Raw genomic sequence first — 18,340 nt, 5'->3', positions numbered from 1 at the left:
AGAGGAGGCTATGCATTACAGAGTTATGATTCCTAAACCCTTTCTCCGATTTGGATGTGAAAACTCTCATATTGCAGCTGGGAGTGTGCACTTTCAGCCCATATTATATATATAATTGTATTTCTGAGCATGTTTTTGTAAACAGCTCAAATAACAAAACTTGTGTCACTGTCCAAATATTTCTGGACCTAACTGTATATGGACAAAAGTATCAGAACACAAGTATCAATCATTGCATTCAGGTTTTTCACTCAGTCCCACTGCCACTATCAAGCCCCTCTCCATGCCGTCTGCCTTTGCTAACATTTGTGTTACAATAGCTCACTGACATCAGCATTGGTGTATAAAAGAACGCCACCAAAATATCAATACAGTTTTCTTTCAAAAATTATTCCACAATCAATCAATAGTGAGTGATAAAATTGAGAAGTGGAAGTATTTAGAAACTACGGCACAGCACATAGTCTTCATTTCATGACCTCAGTCATGAAACGAAGACCATGGGGACCAGCAAAGCTACTGAGCGGAGTCACCAAGTGCTGAGTAGCAGAGTGCATATGGTCAGAAAACTATCGGTTGACAACATATTGAGTCCAAACCTCCTCTGGTATTAACATCAGCTCAAAAACTGTGCGCCGAAAGCTTCATGGCATTGGATTCCATGATTATGCAACTGCATGCAAGATTACATCACATCGCCAAGCACAATGCTAAGTGTCAGATGGAGGGAATAATCCACCACCACTGGACTCTGAAACAGTGGCAACATGTTTGGTGGGGTACTGAACCGCCTTTCTCTATCTGGCCATTTCATATACAAGTCTGGGTTTGGTGAATGCTACGAGAATGTTACCAACACGGCTCCATTGTACTTGGTGGAGGAGAGATTTTTAATCTAAAAATTTGGGACAATTTTAGCTTCCAACTTTCTGGAAATGGGTTAGGAAACTCCCTTTTCTGTTCTGCATGACTGTGTCCCAGTGCCCAAAGCAAGGTCCATGTTCGTGGGAGTTTTGTTTGGAAGATCATGGCCGGCCGGATGAAGCTCTGACCTCAACACCATCCAAAACATTTGAGATAAATTGGAATAAAATTTGTAGGCTATGTCACCCCCTCCATCAGTGTCTCACATCACAAATACTCCTCTGCATAATGTGCAAAAATTCCCACAACTTGTAGAAAACCTTCCGAGAAGAGTGGAGACTGTAATAGCCGCAAATCCTTTCTATGGATTTAGATTGTGATGTATAAGCTCCTTTCTGTGTCATATCTAGTAGGGATGAGGGAACCCGAACAGTAAAGTTCAGGGTTCATACCGGATATCAGGAGTTTGAGTCTCAGACATAAACTTTAAAAAAAAAATCTGTGTCTGCTTTCATAGTTCGGGTACTGTTTGCATGTTAATAAAGTTTGTTGAAAAGCTGCAACGCAGCTAATCAACAAGCATTTTTTCATGCAGATGTTGCCTGTCCACTGCTATGAACAATAAAGAAAAAAAATGACTTGGGCTTCTATCTATTTTTGATAACTAGCGCAGGTAAAGCAGGCAACTGAGGGCTGCAACCCTCAGCTGTCAGCTCTATATTGGCTAGTTATCAAAAATAGAGGTGATCCCAAGCCATAAATAAATAATTAAAAAGTGCATGGGGTCCCCCCTTTTTTTGATATTTAGCCAAAGTAAAGCAGACAGCTGGTATTATCAGGCTTGGAGAGCCCATGGTTATTTGGTTTCTTCAAGCCTAAAAATAGCAGCCCGCAGACACCTCAGAAGCGGTGCATCCAGTCGATGGCACTTTGTACGGCTCTTCCTGATGGCTCTTGCGCGGTGGCAATGAAGGTAATAATTTTGGTGTTGATGTCAGCTGTGAATTGACAGCTGGCATCAAGCTGAAAGGTTAGTAATGGAGAGGCATCTATCAGACACTCCCATTACTAACCTGGTAAGTATAGAGTTAAACAACACCCACACAGAAAAAAAGTTTATTCGAATAAAAACTGCATTACACTCCCTGATTCACCAATTTAGTAAATTGAAAAATCCTGCCCTGAGCTGGAGATATCTACATATTGTAGTGCACCTGCATAGGACCTCAATGCCGACTATTGTGTATCACGTAGGATGCATCATGCACCCAGGCTTCAGAAGAAGGAGGACAAAGATGGCCAAATGAGGAGGCGCCGGTATCGGAGAACAGAAACACCCGTCTAACCAGTCTGCACCGCTCCGCCCCCTTAGCTGAGTATTATAAAGTGATTTTTACGTTCTACACAGCGCCCTGGGCTCTTATATACAGGATGTTAGAATGCTGTATACAAGACCCCACTGGTGGTGGCCGCAGCTTATAGTCACCAAGTCTGGTGACAGGTTCCCTTTAAAAGCATGAACAAATCCCAAATGACAACCTCCGCAAAAGTGTGATACCCTACTCTAATACAATACCCATATACAGTTAATGCACATAACAATTCAATACATGGAATAAATATGTGCAGTGCCACACAGCTAGCACAGAGACATACGTATAGCTAAATTTAACTTATTTTCTAATAAACCAGATATGGGCACTGCAAAGAAGGATTAGTATAGAAGAGAAGACCGTCAGATAGCCCTGAATAAATGCTCTGTGCAATAGCGCATGGAGCAGACCCAGTATATCAGATATGGCACTTATGATAACCCATTCTTATAATATGCCCATAAACAATAATGCACATTAAAAATACATAGATTAAATATGCGTCGTGCTATATAGCCAGCACAGAGTCAGATGTATAGATAATTACAGGCTATTATAGCTCACTGCTAACATGTGAGGGCATCCATGTGATCCAATCAAATAATGAAAAAGTAATTCATAGGATCCTATACCCAGTATGATGATCCACTTAACCAGGAACTATCAATCCCTGTACAGATATAGATATGGGGCAATAAGTGCACAAATATGCCAAGAAGAACAGAAATATACATGTGCCAGGCTAAGAGAAAGAGTGTGGAGGACTTGGGTAAATGCTATGTGCAGTAAAGCATAGAGCAGGCCTGATGAGCCTGATATAGGCACTGCAAAAGAGTATTAGAATAAAAGGGAAACTGTCAGCAAGCCCTAAGTAAACGCTCTGTGCAGCGCTCTGCAACATAGCATGAAGCAGAGCCAATATACCAGATGTGGCACTGCAGAGGGGGTATAAGAGTAGGAGGGAAGTCCCACGCTTATGGGAGCGATACATGGGGCTTCCCTCCTACTCTGATACCCCTCTGCAGTGCCACATCTGGTATATTGGCTCTGGTTCATGCTCTGTTGCACAGCGCTGCACAGAACATTTACTTAGGGCTTGCTGATGGTTTCCCTTTTAGTACAGAGATATTACACACAGGGATGACACAGTACAGGGCAGTTTCTGTAGTGTTACAGGCAGACATCTGCACATTATTATACTCACCTGCTCTTGTGCAGTGAGAGATGATGTTAGTGACTTCTGCCTCCACTTCCTGTGGGTCCTCCTGGCTTTGTTCAGATCCTGTCCTCTTCTTTTTCTGCCTGGTGCTTCTGCTCTCTGCTTCTTCTTTTCTTCTTATTTGCTTAGCTCTCTCCTTGCCCTGCTTATTCCGCTCTGTTGTCTCTCCTTGTCAGGTCTCTGCTTATTCCGCTCTGTTGTCTCTCCTTGTCAGGTCTCTGCTTATTCTGCTCTGTTGTCTCCTTGTCAGGTCTCTGCTCCTTCTCCTGCACTGTTTAGCTTTCCATATTTTCATTTTCCCATGGCTGTACTGAAAAAGCTCTGCCCCCTCTCCTGATTGGCTGTTCTCCTACTGGCAGCTCTCACAGCTCTCTGACTGGTAGAAGGCGCTGCCTGGCCACACACCCTTCTACAGCAGAGGCTGCGCTGTGTGCTGTGTGGGTGGTCGGACTCTACACCTCTGTGTTGGTGCCTGGGCTACAGCTATACAAGCAGTGTGGGCCCCACCTTAATCAGCTGCTTGGTGACAGCCCTGGGCAGCCCGCCCGTGCTGGAAATGAGTTAAGTAAAAGTACACACACTGAGGGCAGCCATCCGGGCCCCTTTAGGTCACAGGCCCCGTAGCAGCCACGTGGTCTGCCTCTATTGACGGTACGCCACTGGACACATTCAAGTACTGTGGGTATGAAAAGGACAACATAGCGTTCCAACAGGACAACGACCAAAAGCATACATCGATGCTGGCGAAAAAATGGTTCAATGACGATGAAGTAGAGGTGCTGGATTGACCCCCATAGACCCCAGACCTCAGTCCAATTGAAAACTTATGAGTAGAGTTGAAGAAAAAGCTGTATAGATACCCAAGGGATTCGATCAGTATGCACCAACATTGGGAACATGTAGAAGAAACCTGGGATCAGATTTCAGTCAAGACATGCTTGAAACTGATCAAGAACATGCTCAGAAGGATTCAGGCAGTGTTGAAAGCCAAAAGTGGATTTACAAATACTAACAAAATAAAAAATAAAAATTTAGATCTTAAGATGCAAAACAGTAGCAATTCAGGGACATGACAAGAATCTGCATAACTAATCATATGTTAAATAGTTACCAGTCAAATTTATGCATGAGATAGCCAAGATGATTGTTTATAAAATTAATATAGTCTCACGCTCAAAGCTGAAGTGGATGGTGAGATATGGAGCCTTGAAGTCAAAAGTTGAAAATATTGTTACCCTTTTGCTCAACAATGTATATGGGGTTTGGTGTCCGGTGTCTAGTTCAAGCCAAGTTCGGGTCCCGAACTGAACTTTTAACTAAAGTCTGGCCAAACATAGCGATCCCAAACTTCCACGGGGTCCCTCATCTCTAATGTAAGTTAAAAATAAGTTTCTCCATATTGTGTTACAAGTAAAATATATCTTTGTACCGTGTTAGCCAGTAGAGAAAAAAAAAATTGTTTAAAAGAACAGAGAGTCCTCAGAGGACTCTCTGTTCTTTTAAACAATTTTTTTTTTCCATATTGTGTATCATTAGAATATTTTGTACCAAATATTGAACCCAATAATGATGTTCTTGTTAGGACTAAAGGCTACTTTACACGCTGCGATATCGGTCCCGATATCGCTAGCATGGGTACCTGTTACATCTCGTGGCTCTCCTCTTGCAAGGAATGAGGTGGTCCACCATTCCTTGTCTGCCGCGAGCCCTCCTACTCAGTAGTGCCAAAGGCCTGGGAGACTGCAGGAGTTTCCTCCTCCTAGATGCAGCAGAAGGGTGACACCTAGTGGTTTACTCCTTGTAAGGAATGGAGTGGTCTCCCATCCCTTGCCTGCCACGTGTCCTCCTGCTCGGCATCGCAGAGGGTCGGAGTGGTTGCACAGTGTGCAAAGGAGAGATGCTCAGGGAAGCAGCAAGACTTCCCTTAGCTCTGCACATTGTGAAATCGAAGATCCCGCCTTTATGACCCAGAGGCAGGAGGTTGAGCATGTGCCCCACGTGACGTCTTCTGATTCGCTCACTGGTATCACACGGCCAGATAACGAGGCTGGTGATGTGCTGAATCCTGACTGGCCGGGCCAGGACGTCACAGATCATGATTGGGTCACATCCATCTCGCGCCCGCCCTTGGCTGGAGCTACATCTCCTTAAAAACCCCTCCTGCCATCATGGTGGCGCGCGACTGTCCTTCTATGTTTGGATGTCTGGCAGCGTGCTGCCACGCCACGGTACAGACGTCATTGTATTTTGCAGGTCTCGCCCCTGCCTTGCTGCTCCGGCAGTATTCCGTTTAACAGGCTGTGTTCCTGTCCCAGGTGAGCTCCTTGAATCTCTGTCGGACTCACCTGGTTTCTGAAGCACACGTGCGTGGGCACCTCTGTGCTACCCTCGTGCCATATTCCTGTGACTCCCGCTGGCACACGTGCGTAGGCACCTCTGTGCGTCCCCGTGCAACAGGTACACCGAGTTGTGAGCCCCGTGCCATACAACCCTCACGGGTTAGGGCGGACAGGTGTACGCAGATCGTCTGTGACATTCCAGACGATCGCTAGCAGCAACCCGCTCACTCTTCTCCCACCATAGCAGCGGTCCCTTACACCGCACAGTGGACTTTGACCGGCGGAAGCTGTCCATATACCATCTTGGCACGCTTCCCCGGGTCCCCCTCGTAACATTACGGTCGCGCCAAAGGTCTGGCTATGGCAGAAGAGCAGCAGCAGTTTCTGCGTTATGTGCAGCAGTTGGAGTCACGATTGGCAGCTGTGGAGCGGTCTTCCCCCGATAAGGCTGCTCTAGCGACAATTGCCACCCAAGCGGCTACTCAGGCTGTGGAATTGAGCGGAAAGTCGCCTCGCCTTGCGCTCCCAGAGCGCTTCAACGGGGACAGCTCCGAGTGCCGTGGTTTCATAAACCAGGTTACCACCTACTTGGAGATGTCCGCCACTCTTTATGCTACTGAGAAGGCGAAAGTAGCATTCGTCCAGTCCCTGCTCACAGGGAGAGCGCTAAAATGGTCCACGCCGTTGTGGGAGCGCGGAGATCGGGTGGTGAATCACCTTCCAGTTTATCTTGAGGCCATGAGAAAGGTGTTCCTCGGGCCTCAAGTCACCCACGACTCCGCGCTGCGACTCCTACGCCTTCGGCAAAAGTCCACTTCAGTCGGGGACTTTGCGGTGCAGTTCAGGACACTCGCCGCAGAGCTGAACTGGCCAGATAAAGTCCTTGTCCCTGTGTTCTGGGAGGGTCTGGCAGGGTTCGTCAAAGACGCGCTGGCCACGCGTGATGTGCCAACCACCTTAGAGGCCTTGATACGGCTTGCTTCTCGCATAGACATCCGCCACGCGGAGCGGAGGCTCGAGGTCTCTTCGGCACCCACGTCTACCTGGCCTACAGAGCCTCTGACTCTCCTTCCCCACCAGACCAGTCTCCCAGCCAGTTCTGTTGATGACTCTGTGGAGCCCATGGAAGTCTCCAAGGTGGTCTCCTCTACCACAGGCTCTCGGCCGCCGGTCGTTTGCTTTGCCTGTGGGCAGAGGGGATATGTAGCTACCCGATGTTCAAAACCATCGGAAAAGAGACAAAGTCTGGTTTCCATCAGAGGAGGAACCCTAGACGCTGCCTCTCCTTCTAAATTAACCCTCAGTGCCCAGTTGCAGTTCGGCACCACTGTCTTCCCTGCCCTGGCTTGCTTAGACACTGGCGCTGACGGCAATTTCATTTCAGCCTCCCTGGCAACTAGGTACTCTGTTCCCCTGGTCCTGTTGCCTAAACCAATCAGTGTCCAGGTAGCAACCGGTCCCTACTTGTCAAACCCATTACCCAGATCACCGTCCCTCTCAGGATGGATGTACCACCAGGCCACCATGAGCAGGTGTCCTTTCTGGTGCTTCCAGGAGGGACGGATGAGATCCTACTAGGACTCCCCTGGTTGAAACGGCATGCTCCGATACTCAACTGGACAACAGGGGAGATCTCGTCCTGGGCAGGGTCATGTAAAGAACACCTCGGGACCACCGGGTCACCCACTCCCCTAGACCTGGTGCCACCTGGCCAGACCCTCGTTCCCCCTAGGTTACGGAACGATGTACTTTCCTGGGACCATACCTCCAAGGTCGTGGGCCTCTTCAGGTCCAAAAAGACCAGAGTTCTAGAGGCCAGGCATGATTGGTGGCCGACGGCCGACTCCTCGTCCGACAACCCTGAAGTAGCGAGGTTGGTTAAAACAAAAATCGTTCAGGGCAAGAGGTACTTCCTCGTGGAGTGGGTCGGTCGTGGACCGAAGCATAGGACCTGGGAATTGGAGGATCATGTCCACGCTCCGGGTTTGGTAGCAGCCTTTGAGCACAGGCGGCGGGGGGGCCCTAATGTTACATCTCGTGGCTCTCCTCTTGCAAGGAATGAGGTGGTCCACCATTCCTTGTCTGCCGCGAGCCCTCCTACTCAGCAGCGCCAAAGGCCTGGGAGACTGCAGGAGTTTCCTCCTCCTAGATGCAGCAGAAGGGTGACACCTAGTGGTTTACTCCTTGTAAGGAATGGAGTGGTCTCCCATCCCTTGCCTGCCACGTGTCCTCCTGCTCAGCATCGCAGAGGGTCGGAGTGGTTGCACAGTGTGCAAAGGATAGATGCTCAGGGAAGCAGCAAGACTTCCCTTAGCTCTGCACATTGTGAAATCGAAGATCCCGCCTTTATGACCCAGAGGCAGGAGGTTGAGCATGTGCCCCACGTGACGTCTTCTGATTCGCTCACTGGTATCACACGGCCAGATAACGAGGCTGGTGATGTGCTGAATCCTGACTGGCCGGGCCAGGACGTCACAGATCATGATTGGGTCACATCCATCTCGCGCCCGCCCTTGGCTGGAGCTACATCTCCTTAAAAACCCCTCCTGCCATCATGGCGGCGCGCGACCGTCCTTCTATGTTTGGATGTCTGGCAGCGTGCTGCCACGCCACTGTACAGACGTCATTGTATTTTGCAGGTCTCGCCCCTGCCTTGCTGCTCCGGCAGTATTCCGTTTAACAGGCTGTGTTCCTGTCCCAGGTGAGCTCCTTGAATCTCTGTCGGACTCACCTGGTTTCTGAAGCACACGTGCGTGGGCACCTCTGTGCTACCCTCGTGCCATATTCCTGTGACTCCCGCTGGCACACAAGCGTAGGCACCTCTGTGCGTCCCCGTGCAACAGGTACACCGAGTTGTGAGCCCTGTGCCATACAACCCTCATGGGTTAGGGCGGACAGGTGTACGCAGATCGTCTGTGACATTCCAGATGATCGCTAGCAGCAACCCGCTCACTCTTCTCCCACCATAGCAGCGGTCCCTTACACCGCACAGTGGACCTTGACCGGCGGAAGCTGTCCATATACCATCTTGGCACGCTTCCCCGGGTCCCCCTCGTAACAGGTACCCGCCCCCATCTGTTGTGCGACACGGGCAAATCGCTGCCCGTGCCGCACAACATCGCGCAGACTCATCACACATACTTACCTGCCCGGCGACGTCGCTTTCTAAGGGGGCGGTCCGTGCGGCGTCACAGCGACGTCACTGAGCGGCCGCCCAATAGAAGCGGAGGGGTGGAAATGAGTGGCCGGAACATCCCGCCCACCTCCTTCCTTCCTCATAGCAGCCGGGAGGCAGGTAAGGAGAGGTTCCTCGTTCCTGCGGCGTCACACATAGCGATGTGTGCTGCCGCAGGAGCGACGAACTATATCGTTACTGCTGCAGTAACGATAATCGAGAATGGACCCCCATGTCACCGATGAGCGATTTTGCACGTTTTTGCAACGATGCAAAATCGCTCATCAATGTCACACGCAGCAACATCGCTAATGCGGCCGGATGTGCGTCACAAATTCAGTGACCCCCAACGACTCCGCATTAGCGATGTCGCAGCGTGTAAAGCCCCCTTTAGAACTTAATCTTTTTATCATGTTCTCATCTTGTCAATTACTATAATTTCGTGTTTTACTTTGATTTCTGTTTTGTGACGTTTTTATGAAGATGACATTGTGATTAACCCAAGATCTAATGATTGTTAGACTAGCAGTTAATAACATTGTCTGGACTTTTAGCATTATCTTTAAGTTGTACTCTAAATGTCTGATTGTTGGCTATTTTATTTTTCTTGGTTACACATGCAATATATCACAAAAGTGAGTACACCTATCACACTTTTGTAAATATTTTATTACATCTTTTCATGGGACAACACTGAAGATCTGACACTTTGATACAATGTACAGTAAGTAGTCAGTGTACAGCTTTTATAACAGTATAAATTTGATGCCCACTAAATAACTCAACACACAGCCATTAATATCAAAACTGCTAGCAACAAAAGTGAGTACATCCCTAAATGAAAATGACTAAATTGTGCCCAATTAGCCATTTTCTCTCATCAGGTGTAATGTGACTCATTAGGTCTCAGGTGTGAATGGGGAGCAGGTGTGTTACATTTGGTGTTATCTCTCACACACTCTCCCATACTGGTCACTGGAAGTTTATCATGGCTCCTCATGGCAAAGAATTTTCTGAGGATTTGAAAAAAAAAATTGTTGTTCTACATAAAGATGTCCAAGTCAATAAGAAGATTGCCAGCACCCTGAAACTGAGCTGCAGCACGGTGGCCAAGACCATACAGCAGTTTAATAAGACAGATTCCACCCACAAAAGGCCTCACGTTGGTTGACCAAATAAGTTGAGTGCTCAAGCTCAGTGTCATATCTAGAGGTTGTCTTTTCAAAATAGGTTATGAGTGCAGCCAGCATTGCTGCAGAGGTTACAGGGGTGGGGATCCGCCTGTCAGTGCTCAGATCATACATTGCCCATTGCATCAAACTGATCTGCATGGCTGTTGGCCTAGAAGGAAGCCTCTTCTAAAGATGATGCACACTAAAGCCAGCACACAGTTTGTTTAACACAAGCACACTAAGATATTGATTACTGGAACATTGTCCTGTAGTTTGATAAAACCAAGATAAACAATTTTGGTTCAGATGGTGTCAGTGTGTGTGGCAGCAACCAGGTGAGGAGGACAAAGATAAATGTGTCTTGCCTACAGTCAAGCATGGTGGTGGAAGTGTCATGGTTTGGGGCTGAATGAGTGCTGACGGCTGTGGGGCGCTACAGTTCATTGAGGGAACCATGAATGCCAACATGTTGTGTGACATAATCAAGCAGAGCATGATCCCCTCGCTTTGTTAACTGGGCCACAGGGCAGTATTCCAACATGATAACAACCCCAACATATCTTCAAGATGACCACTGCCTTGCTAAAGAAACTGAAGGAAAAGGTGCTGGAGTGGCCAAGCGTCTCCAGACCTAAATCCTACTGTGTATCTGTGGGGCATCCTCAAACAGAAGGTGGAGGAGCACAAGATCTCTAATGTCCACCAGCTCCGTGATGTCATCATAGAGGATGGAAGAGGACTTTAGTGGCTCCTTTGAAGCTCTAGTGATCTCCATGCCCAAGAGAGTTAAGGCAATGTTTGAAAATAATTGTGCCAAATACTTTGTGCACAATTTGTCCTTTTTCATTTAGGGGTGTACTCACTTGTATTGCTAGCGGTTTAGACATTAAAGGCTGCGTGTTGAGTTATTTAGAGGGCACCAAACTGACACTGTTATACAAGCTGCACACTGACTACTGTACATTGTATCAGAGTTTCAGATCTTCAGTGTTTTCTCATGAAATAATATCAAATATTTAGAAAAATGTTATGGGGTGTACTCACTTCTGTGATCTACTGTACAATGTAGCATTACGGCTTTCAAGACCATATTGTCTAACAGTGTCTCGTCTTTGTACACCAGACCTTGGCATTGCTATCTCCATTCATCACTATATCTTGGTTACCACGTGTCTTTTGTTCTTTTCTTTAACTACATCATTTGTTGGGTCATAAACTCAACATCTAGGGCGCATTGTGCTGAATGGCTTTGCACAAGATTCATTCAGTATCAGTTCTTAAGCCATCATTATCCCACAGTTATTACCATCTTTACTATACTATGAAGGTCACAGTATTGCTTCTTTTTTTTTGTTCATGATAAGAATAAACTATGTTTCGTTCTTTCGATCTCATGTATTTTGAAGCTGCTGCCCTCTCATTACTCACGGAATTACAAAACGAGAATTAAAAAAACTCGGAAAGAGAAAAGTCCACCTTTGGAGATTAACTTATTTTTATTGTTGGAAAGTATTTAAAGAGTATCCAATTCAGGCATTTTTTATTTAGAAAAGAGAAAAGTAGAACGGATAATGGTATCTTTTCATTAGTTTCAAAATAGGAATAACAAGGGGGAGGGTAAGAATAGAATTAACAATGATTTTAGGGGATGGCAGGTAGAACTGTACAATATACAGTTAGGTCCAGAAATATTTGGACAGTGACACAATTTTCGCGAGTTGGGCTCTGCATGCCACCACATTGGATTTGAAATGAAACCTCTACAACAGAATTCAAGTGCAGATTATAACGTTTAATTTGAAGGTTTGAACAAAAATATCTGATAGAAATTGTAGGAATTGTACACATTTCTTTACAAACACTCCACATTTTAGGAGGTCAAAAGAAATTGGACAAATAAACCAAACCCGAACAAAATATTTTTATTTTCAATATTTTGTTGCGAATCCTTTGGAGGCAATCACTGCCTTAAGTCTGGAACCCATGGACATCACCAAACGCTGGGTTTCCTCCTTCTTAATGCTTTGCCAGGCCTTTACAGCCGCAGCCTTCAGGTCTTGCTTGTTTGTGGGTCTTTCCATCTTAAGTCTGGATTTGAGCAAGTGAAATGCATGCTCAATTGGGTTAAGATCTAGTGATTGACTTGGCCATTGCAGAATGTTCCACTTTTTTGCACTCATGAACTCCTGGGTAGCTTTGGCTGTATGCTTGGGGTCATTGTCCATCTGTACTATGAAGCGCCGTCCGATCAACTTTGCGGCATTTGGCTGAATCTGGGCTGAAAGTATATCCCGGTACACTTCAGAATTCATCCGGCTACTCTTGTCTGCTGTTATGTCATCAATAAACACAAGTGACCCAGTGCCATTGAAAGCCATGCATGCCCATGCCATCACGTTGCCTCCACCATGTTTTACAGAGGATGTGGTGTGCCTTGGATCATGTGCCGTTCCCTTTCTTCTCCAAACTTTTTTCTTCCCATCATTCTGGTACAGGTTGATCTTTGTCTCATCTGTCCATAGAATACTTTTCCAGAACTGAGCTGGCTTCATGAGGTGTTTTTCAGCAAATTTAACTCTGGCCTGTCTATTTTTGGAATTGATGAATGGTTTGCATCTAGATGTGAACCCTTTGTATTTACTTTCATGGAGTCTTCTCTTTACTGTTGACTTAGAGACAGATACACCTACTTCACTGAGAGTGTTCTGGACTTCAGTTGATGTTGTGAACGGGTTCTTCTTCACCAAAGAAAGTATGCGGCGATCATCCACCACTGTTGTCATCCGTGGACGCCCAGGCCTTTTTGAGTTCCCAAGCTCACCAGTCAATTCCTTTCTTCTCAGAATGTACCCGACTGTTGATTTTGCTACTCCAAGCAAGTCTGCTATCTCTCTGATGGATTTTTTCTTTTTTTTCAGCCTCAGCATGTTATGCTTCACCTCAATTGAGAATTCCTTAGACCGCATGTTGTCTGGTCACAGCAACAGCTTCCAAATGCAAAACCACACACCTGTAATCAACCCCAGACCTTTTAACTACTTCATTGATTACAGGTTAATGAGGGAGACGCCTTCAGAGTTGATTGCAGCCCTTAGAGTCCCTTGTCCAATTACTTTTGGTCCCTTGAAAAAGAGGAGGCTATGCATTACAGAGCTATGATTCCTAAACCCTTTCTCCGATTTGGATGTGAAAACTCTCATATTGCAGCTGGGAGTGTGCACTTTCAGCCCATATTATATATATAATTGTATTTCTGAACATGTTTTTGTAAACAGCTAAAATAACAAAACTTGTGTCACTGTCCAAATATTTCTGGACCTAACTGTAAAATACTCACTGAGGAGAGAAGTGTTTTTTAGCTATGAAATACTAAAAATTTAAGAAAACTTCTGAAACCTGATCTTGGTGTCCATTTTAAGATACAGTCAGGTTTAAGGGTACTTTACACGCTGCGATATCGGTACCGATATCGCTAGCGAGCGTACCCGCCCCCGTCGGTTGTGCGACACAGGCAAATCGCTGCCCGTGGCGCACAACCTCGCTTACACCCGTCACACGGACTTACCTTCCCTGTGACATCGCTCTGGTGGGTGATCCGCCTCCTTTCTAAGGGGGCGGTTTGTGCGGCGTCACAGTGACGACACACGGCAGCCGTCCAATAGCAGAGGAGGGACAGAGATGAGAGGCTGGAACATCCCGCCCACCTCCTTCCTTCCTCATTGCTGGCGGCCGCAGGTAAGGTGAGGTTCCTCGTTCCTGCAGTGTCACACATTGCAATGTGTGCTGCCGCAGGAACGACGAACAACATCGTACCTGCAGCAGCAACGATATTAAGGAAATGAACGACGTATCAACGAGCAACGATTTTTCACGTTTTTGTGCACGTTGATTGTTGCTCCTTGGTGTCACACGCTGCGATGTCGCTAACGACGCCGGATGTGCGTCACTATCGACATGACCCCGACGATATATCGTTAGCGATATCGCAGCGTGTAAAGCACCCTTTAGTGTCACACAGAGATTTTAACAAACTTCACCAACCATCAGGTTTTGTTTAGATTACATATTCTGATACTCTGCCTGAGAAATTCTCTGGTGTCTGGGATCAACAGAGGCAGACTCAGGCATCAACCTGTTGTGTGCTAATTCATAGGCAGGCTAGCAAGAGTTACTCTCTGCTAGTCTGCTTGATAGTCTTTTTTGATCACATGTTGTGGAGGAAGCCAATCCCTTCTGCTCCCCTCCTATTTATGCTGGCTGAATCCTTCCACTTATGCCAGCTATAGTTTATCTTATTTTGTCTGGTGAGGTGTATTGTTCCAGATTATCTGCTGGAAGCAGGGCTTATTGACTTGTGGGATAGTGGGTGGAGTTTACCCCTGCTGTCTGTTGAAGCTATCTTTCAGGTCTTGTTTTCCTCCTGAATCTCTTATTGTCTAATCCTGTGTGTGTGGGTGTGTGTGTGTGTGTGTGTGTGTGTGTGTGCGTGTGTGTGTGTGACGCCCTGGGCAAGCCAGGGGTCACAGGTCACTACACCACACGCACCCCACATTCCCTGCAGGCACACCGAAGTCAAACTAAAATCCTTGTTACCTTCCTCCAGGGGCTGGTGTCCACACCAGGGGGGTGGGCCAGGCGGTTGGCTCCACCCACCGAGGAGTTCACAGCTCTGGAGGCGGGAAAACCAGGCAGTTAGCTCAGGGAAGAGCTAGAGATCAGTTAGGGAAGTGAAGGAGTAAACAGGGAGAGTAAGAGGAGAGTTGAAAGTGACAGAGAAAGGGACAGAAAGAAGCCTGAAGTTGGTCCGGGTGTGTGCCCCGGACTGAAACAGCAAGGTTGGCAGACGGCGGTGACCGTCTGCAGGCGAGACTGATTGGAGGTTGCCGAAAGGACCGTGGACGGGTGGTGACCCGGCGGTACCGGAGCGGTATACGAAGATTAGTCAGCACCAGGGCAGGGGCCTTTCGGATCCCGGCAAGGCTAGGAGTCGCCATAATTTGCCAAATCTGTCAGTGAAGGGGACGAGTGTCTCCCAACAACCAAGTCCCGATTGAAGGCAACAGTCCAACCGTAGAGGGGAGACACCGCCACCGCCAAGGCACCAGTTTCCCAGGGCCAGCTCCTGCGGGCAAGAGTGGAGCTCCTCCGGTTCATAACCAGGCCGGGGAGCGGGTTACCGGTGGGAACCCATCGCAACCAAACAACAACACATAGGTGCAGGAAAGAGACCGTCACCGTCACCTGCAGGGGATATCAACAGTGCAACCGTCTGAGGGACCCGTCCAACCAGCCGTTTGTTTACCGAGAACTGTGTCGTGTTTACTGGCTGAGTGAGTACGTCCGTGCCGTGCGGCACAGCGCTGCCCCTGCACCTCCGCAGGCCCCCTACCCGCCTGCCCACCATTCCAACACCCCATCACCGGGCCCCGGGATCACCAACCCCTACCCACGGAGGGGCAACACAACAACTGGCTGCTCCACACCATCACTCCCGGGATTCCCAGCCAGAGCAGCGGTAGTGTACACTCAATCACCACAACCGTGGGTGGCGTCACGGACAATAAACTATTTCCCCACACCCAAAATCCCCTTTTCACTCACGGGCGAGGAGCGCCGCTAGAGTCCCCAGGATCCGGCTCGTCGCTCGAGCCACCGAGCAGCAGCAGCCGCGGCAGCCGGACCCGAGCTGTAGGGAGAGTGCAGCGTCCCCTCCTCCGCCCGTGATATGTGCAGTGTCAGAGTTTTAGTTTTCCTTTGTCTGTCTTTACATGTGGTTAACATCACATTCCTGCCCTGTTTTTTTCCTGGTGGGAGGGGGGTATCAGATTAGGTCTGGTCAGTCTGAGCATGGTCAGGAATGTGACTCAGGCGTCTCCACCATTAGGAGTCGCCTGAGAATAAGGATAGTACAGGGCCCCCTAGTGTGAGGGACATCCCTTGTTATCCAACAGTCATATTGTGATATTTAGTTCTTTTTTCCCAATGAGTTTTCTCTTCCATTCTACAGATCTTGCAAGCGCAAAGATGATGGCTGTTGTAAAACGTAATAGCCTGGCGCACACCAGCACTCAACCTTAATTAACATATTGCCACCGTCCTCGTTCACTATGAATGAATGGTGAACTGCACAAATACCAAACATACTGGGCAGCAATCATCACGCTGATGTCTGTTCAATCTCTGTAAATCTGATCACCATTCTTGGGCTATATTAGGGGCTTCATTGATTTCTAGCAGCAAGTGGAAAGATTCTAGATGCTGCATAGAAAATTAATGACAATTTTCATATATTATAACTATGTTTTTTTTCCTATTTGAAAGCAAGAGGTCTAAAATCTCTCTGACTGATGTACATGGCTGCAAGGATTTGAGGAGTCTAGCAATAATTTAGCAGCCTGTCATCCAGAAGTTAGATTATTTTTAACAATGCCATCATTTATGCTGAAAGGATCATATATTGGACATACATTTCCCAGAATTAAGGTGGACTTAAAGGGGTTATTTCAGCTCCACAGTTGAGGTGGATCCTGCAAGCCCAAAGTCTGGGACGGTATATGGGCCACAGATGTTGCTGCAGCAGGCAGGTGAGGCATGCGGGAAATGGGTAGTAGAAGTGTAGCGCCCCTGCGGTTATGTTACTAAAATTTGCAACCTGGTTCCTGGAGTCCTAGCTCTGGCTAAACCTGCACACACTTAATAAAACACTCACAGAACCCTGAACCACAAGAGGGTTGGCCGTCCTATGGTGTAAAGCCTGTCAAGGAAGTGGAGGTTGCCTAGGAGGTGTAAATCCAACCCTACTGTAGCTAGGTACCTAGAGGGAAGGGGAGGGGTTGGTGAGTGAAGTGGAGGAGAAAATCAGACAAGTCCAGACAGAGACAGAGTGAGGAGAAGGAGGGAGGAGGACACCCGGCTGGGTGCCAGGTCTGGGTGCGAGGCCTTAGGTGGCACGATGCCAAGGGGAGAAGAATCTGGCTGCGGGGTCTGCAGGGGACTCTGACAGAGCTATGCAAGAGAAGTGCACAGAGGGGGCCATAGCCAGGCTACAAAGACAGAGGCGGGACAAAGGGAACCAGGAATCTGTCCCCAGCACGAGGGGAGTGTAACCTGTGAGTAAAAATCCTCAGTAAAGACTCCCTGTTTCACTCGGACTTTGCCCGTTTGGATTCCTTTCAGCCTGCATCTCATTCAGCACCACGGTAATCAGCAGTGTGTGTCCCTGTTTCCTGCATTGTGTACCTCATCCAACACCAAAAGGTCTCATAGCCTGGTCCTGCACTATCCACCTCATCCAGCACTTATAGGACACTGGGGTTTACCCTACCTGCGGAGGGGGTTAACACACTTGCTGCTGATTCCATCAGCCCCAGTCCCTCATAAGCAGCAGCAGCAGCACCTATTCCCTTGCTGCACTACCGCAGGTGGTGTCACGAACATTAATTTCATTATTCCTTGTATATAGCCTCTAGCATTTCATTAAACGTCCCCAGGGCACGGGACTGGGCAACGGCCACCAGAGTGACATTCCCATTTGTTACTGCCCGGGACTGAGTACCCCCTTCCCTGGACGACACAGAAGCACTGGGTGTTGCAAGCAGACAGGAGACTGGTAAGGAGTAAGTAGAAGCACTGGATGCTGCAGGCACATTGGAGAGTGGGAAAGAGGATGTAGAAGCACTGACTGCTGCAGGCAGACAGGAAACCAGGAAGGAGGATGTAGTACCGCTGGAGGCTGCATGCATATGTGGCGCCCTGGACAAGCCAGGGGCCACAGAGCACAACACCCACACACCCCACACTCCTGGTCAGGCACACCGAAGTCAGACACAAAACCCTTGTTGCCTTCCTCCAGGGGTTGATGTCCACACCAGGGTGTGGGCCAGGCGGTTGGCCCCGCCCACCGAGGAGTTCACAGTCCTGGAGGCGGGAAAAGTAAGGAGTTCAGCTAGGGAAGTGAAAGTGGAAGGAGTGAAGTGGCAGCTGAGCAGACTAAAGTCGGTCCTGGTGTGTGGCCCGGACGGAGCAGCAAGGTTGGCAGACGGTGGTGACCGTCTGCAGGAGTGGCCTATCAGAGCTTACCGTAACGACCGTGGACGGGCGGTGGCCCGGCGGTACCGGACTGGTATGCAAAGAGAAGCCAGCACCATCTGGCAGGGGCTTACGGACCCCGGCAAGGCTAGGAGTCGCAGTGAATTTGC

Source organism: Anomaloglossus baeobatrachus, chromosome 4 (genome assembly GCF_048569485.1).
Source record: "Anomaloglossus baeobatrachus isolate aAnoBae1 chromosome 4, aAnoBae1.hap1, whole genome shotgun sequence".
NCBI classification, from domain to species: domain Eukaryota; kingdom Metazoa; phylum Chordata; class Amphibia; order Anura; family Aromobatidae; genus Anomaloglossus; species Anomaloglossus baeobatrachus.
This window is presented reverse-complemented; position numbering follows the sequence as displayed.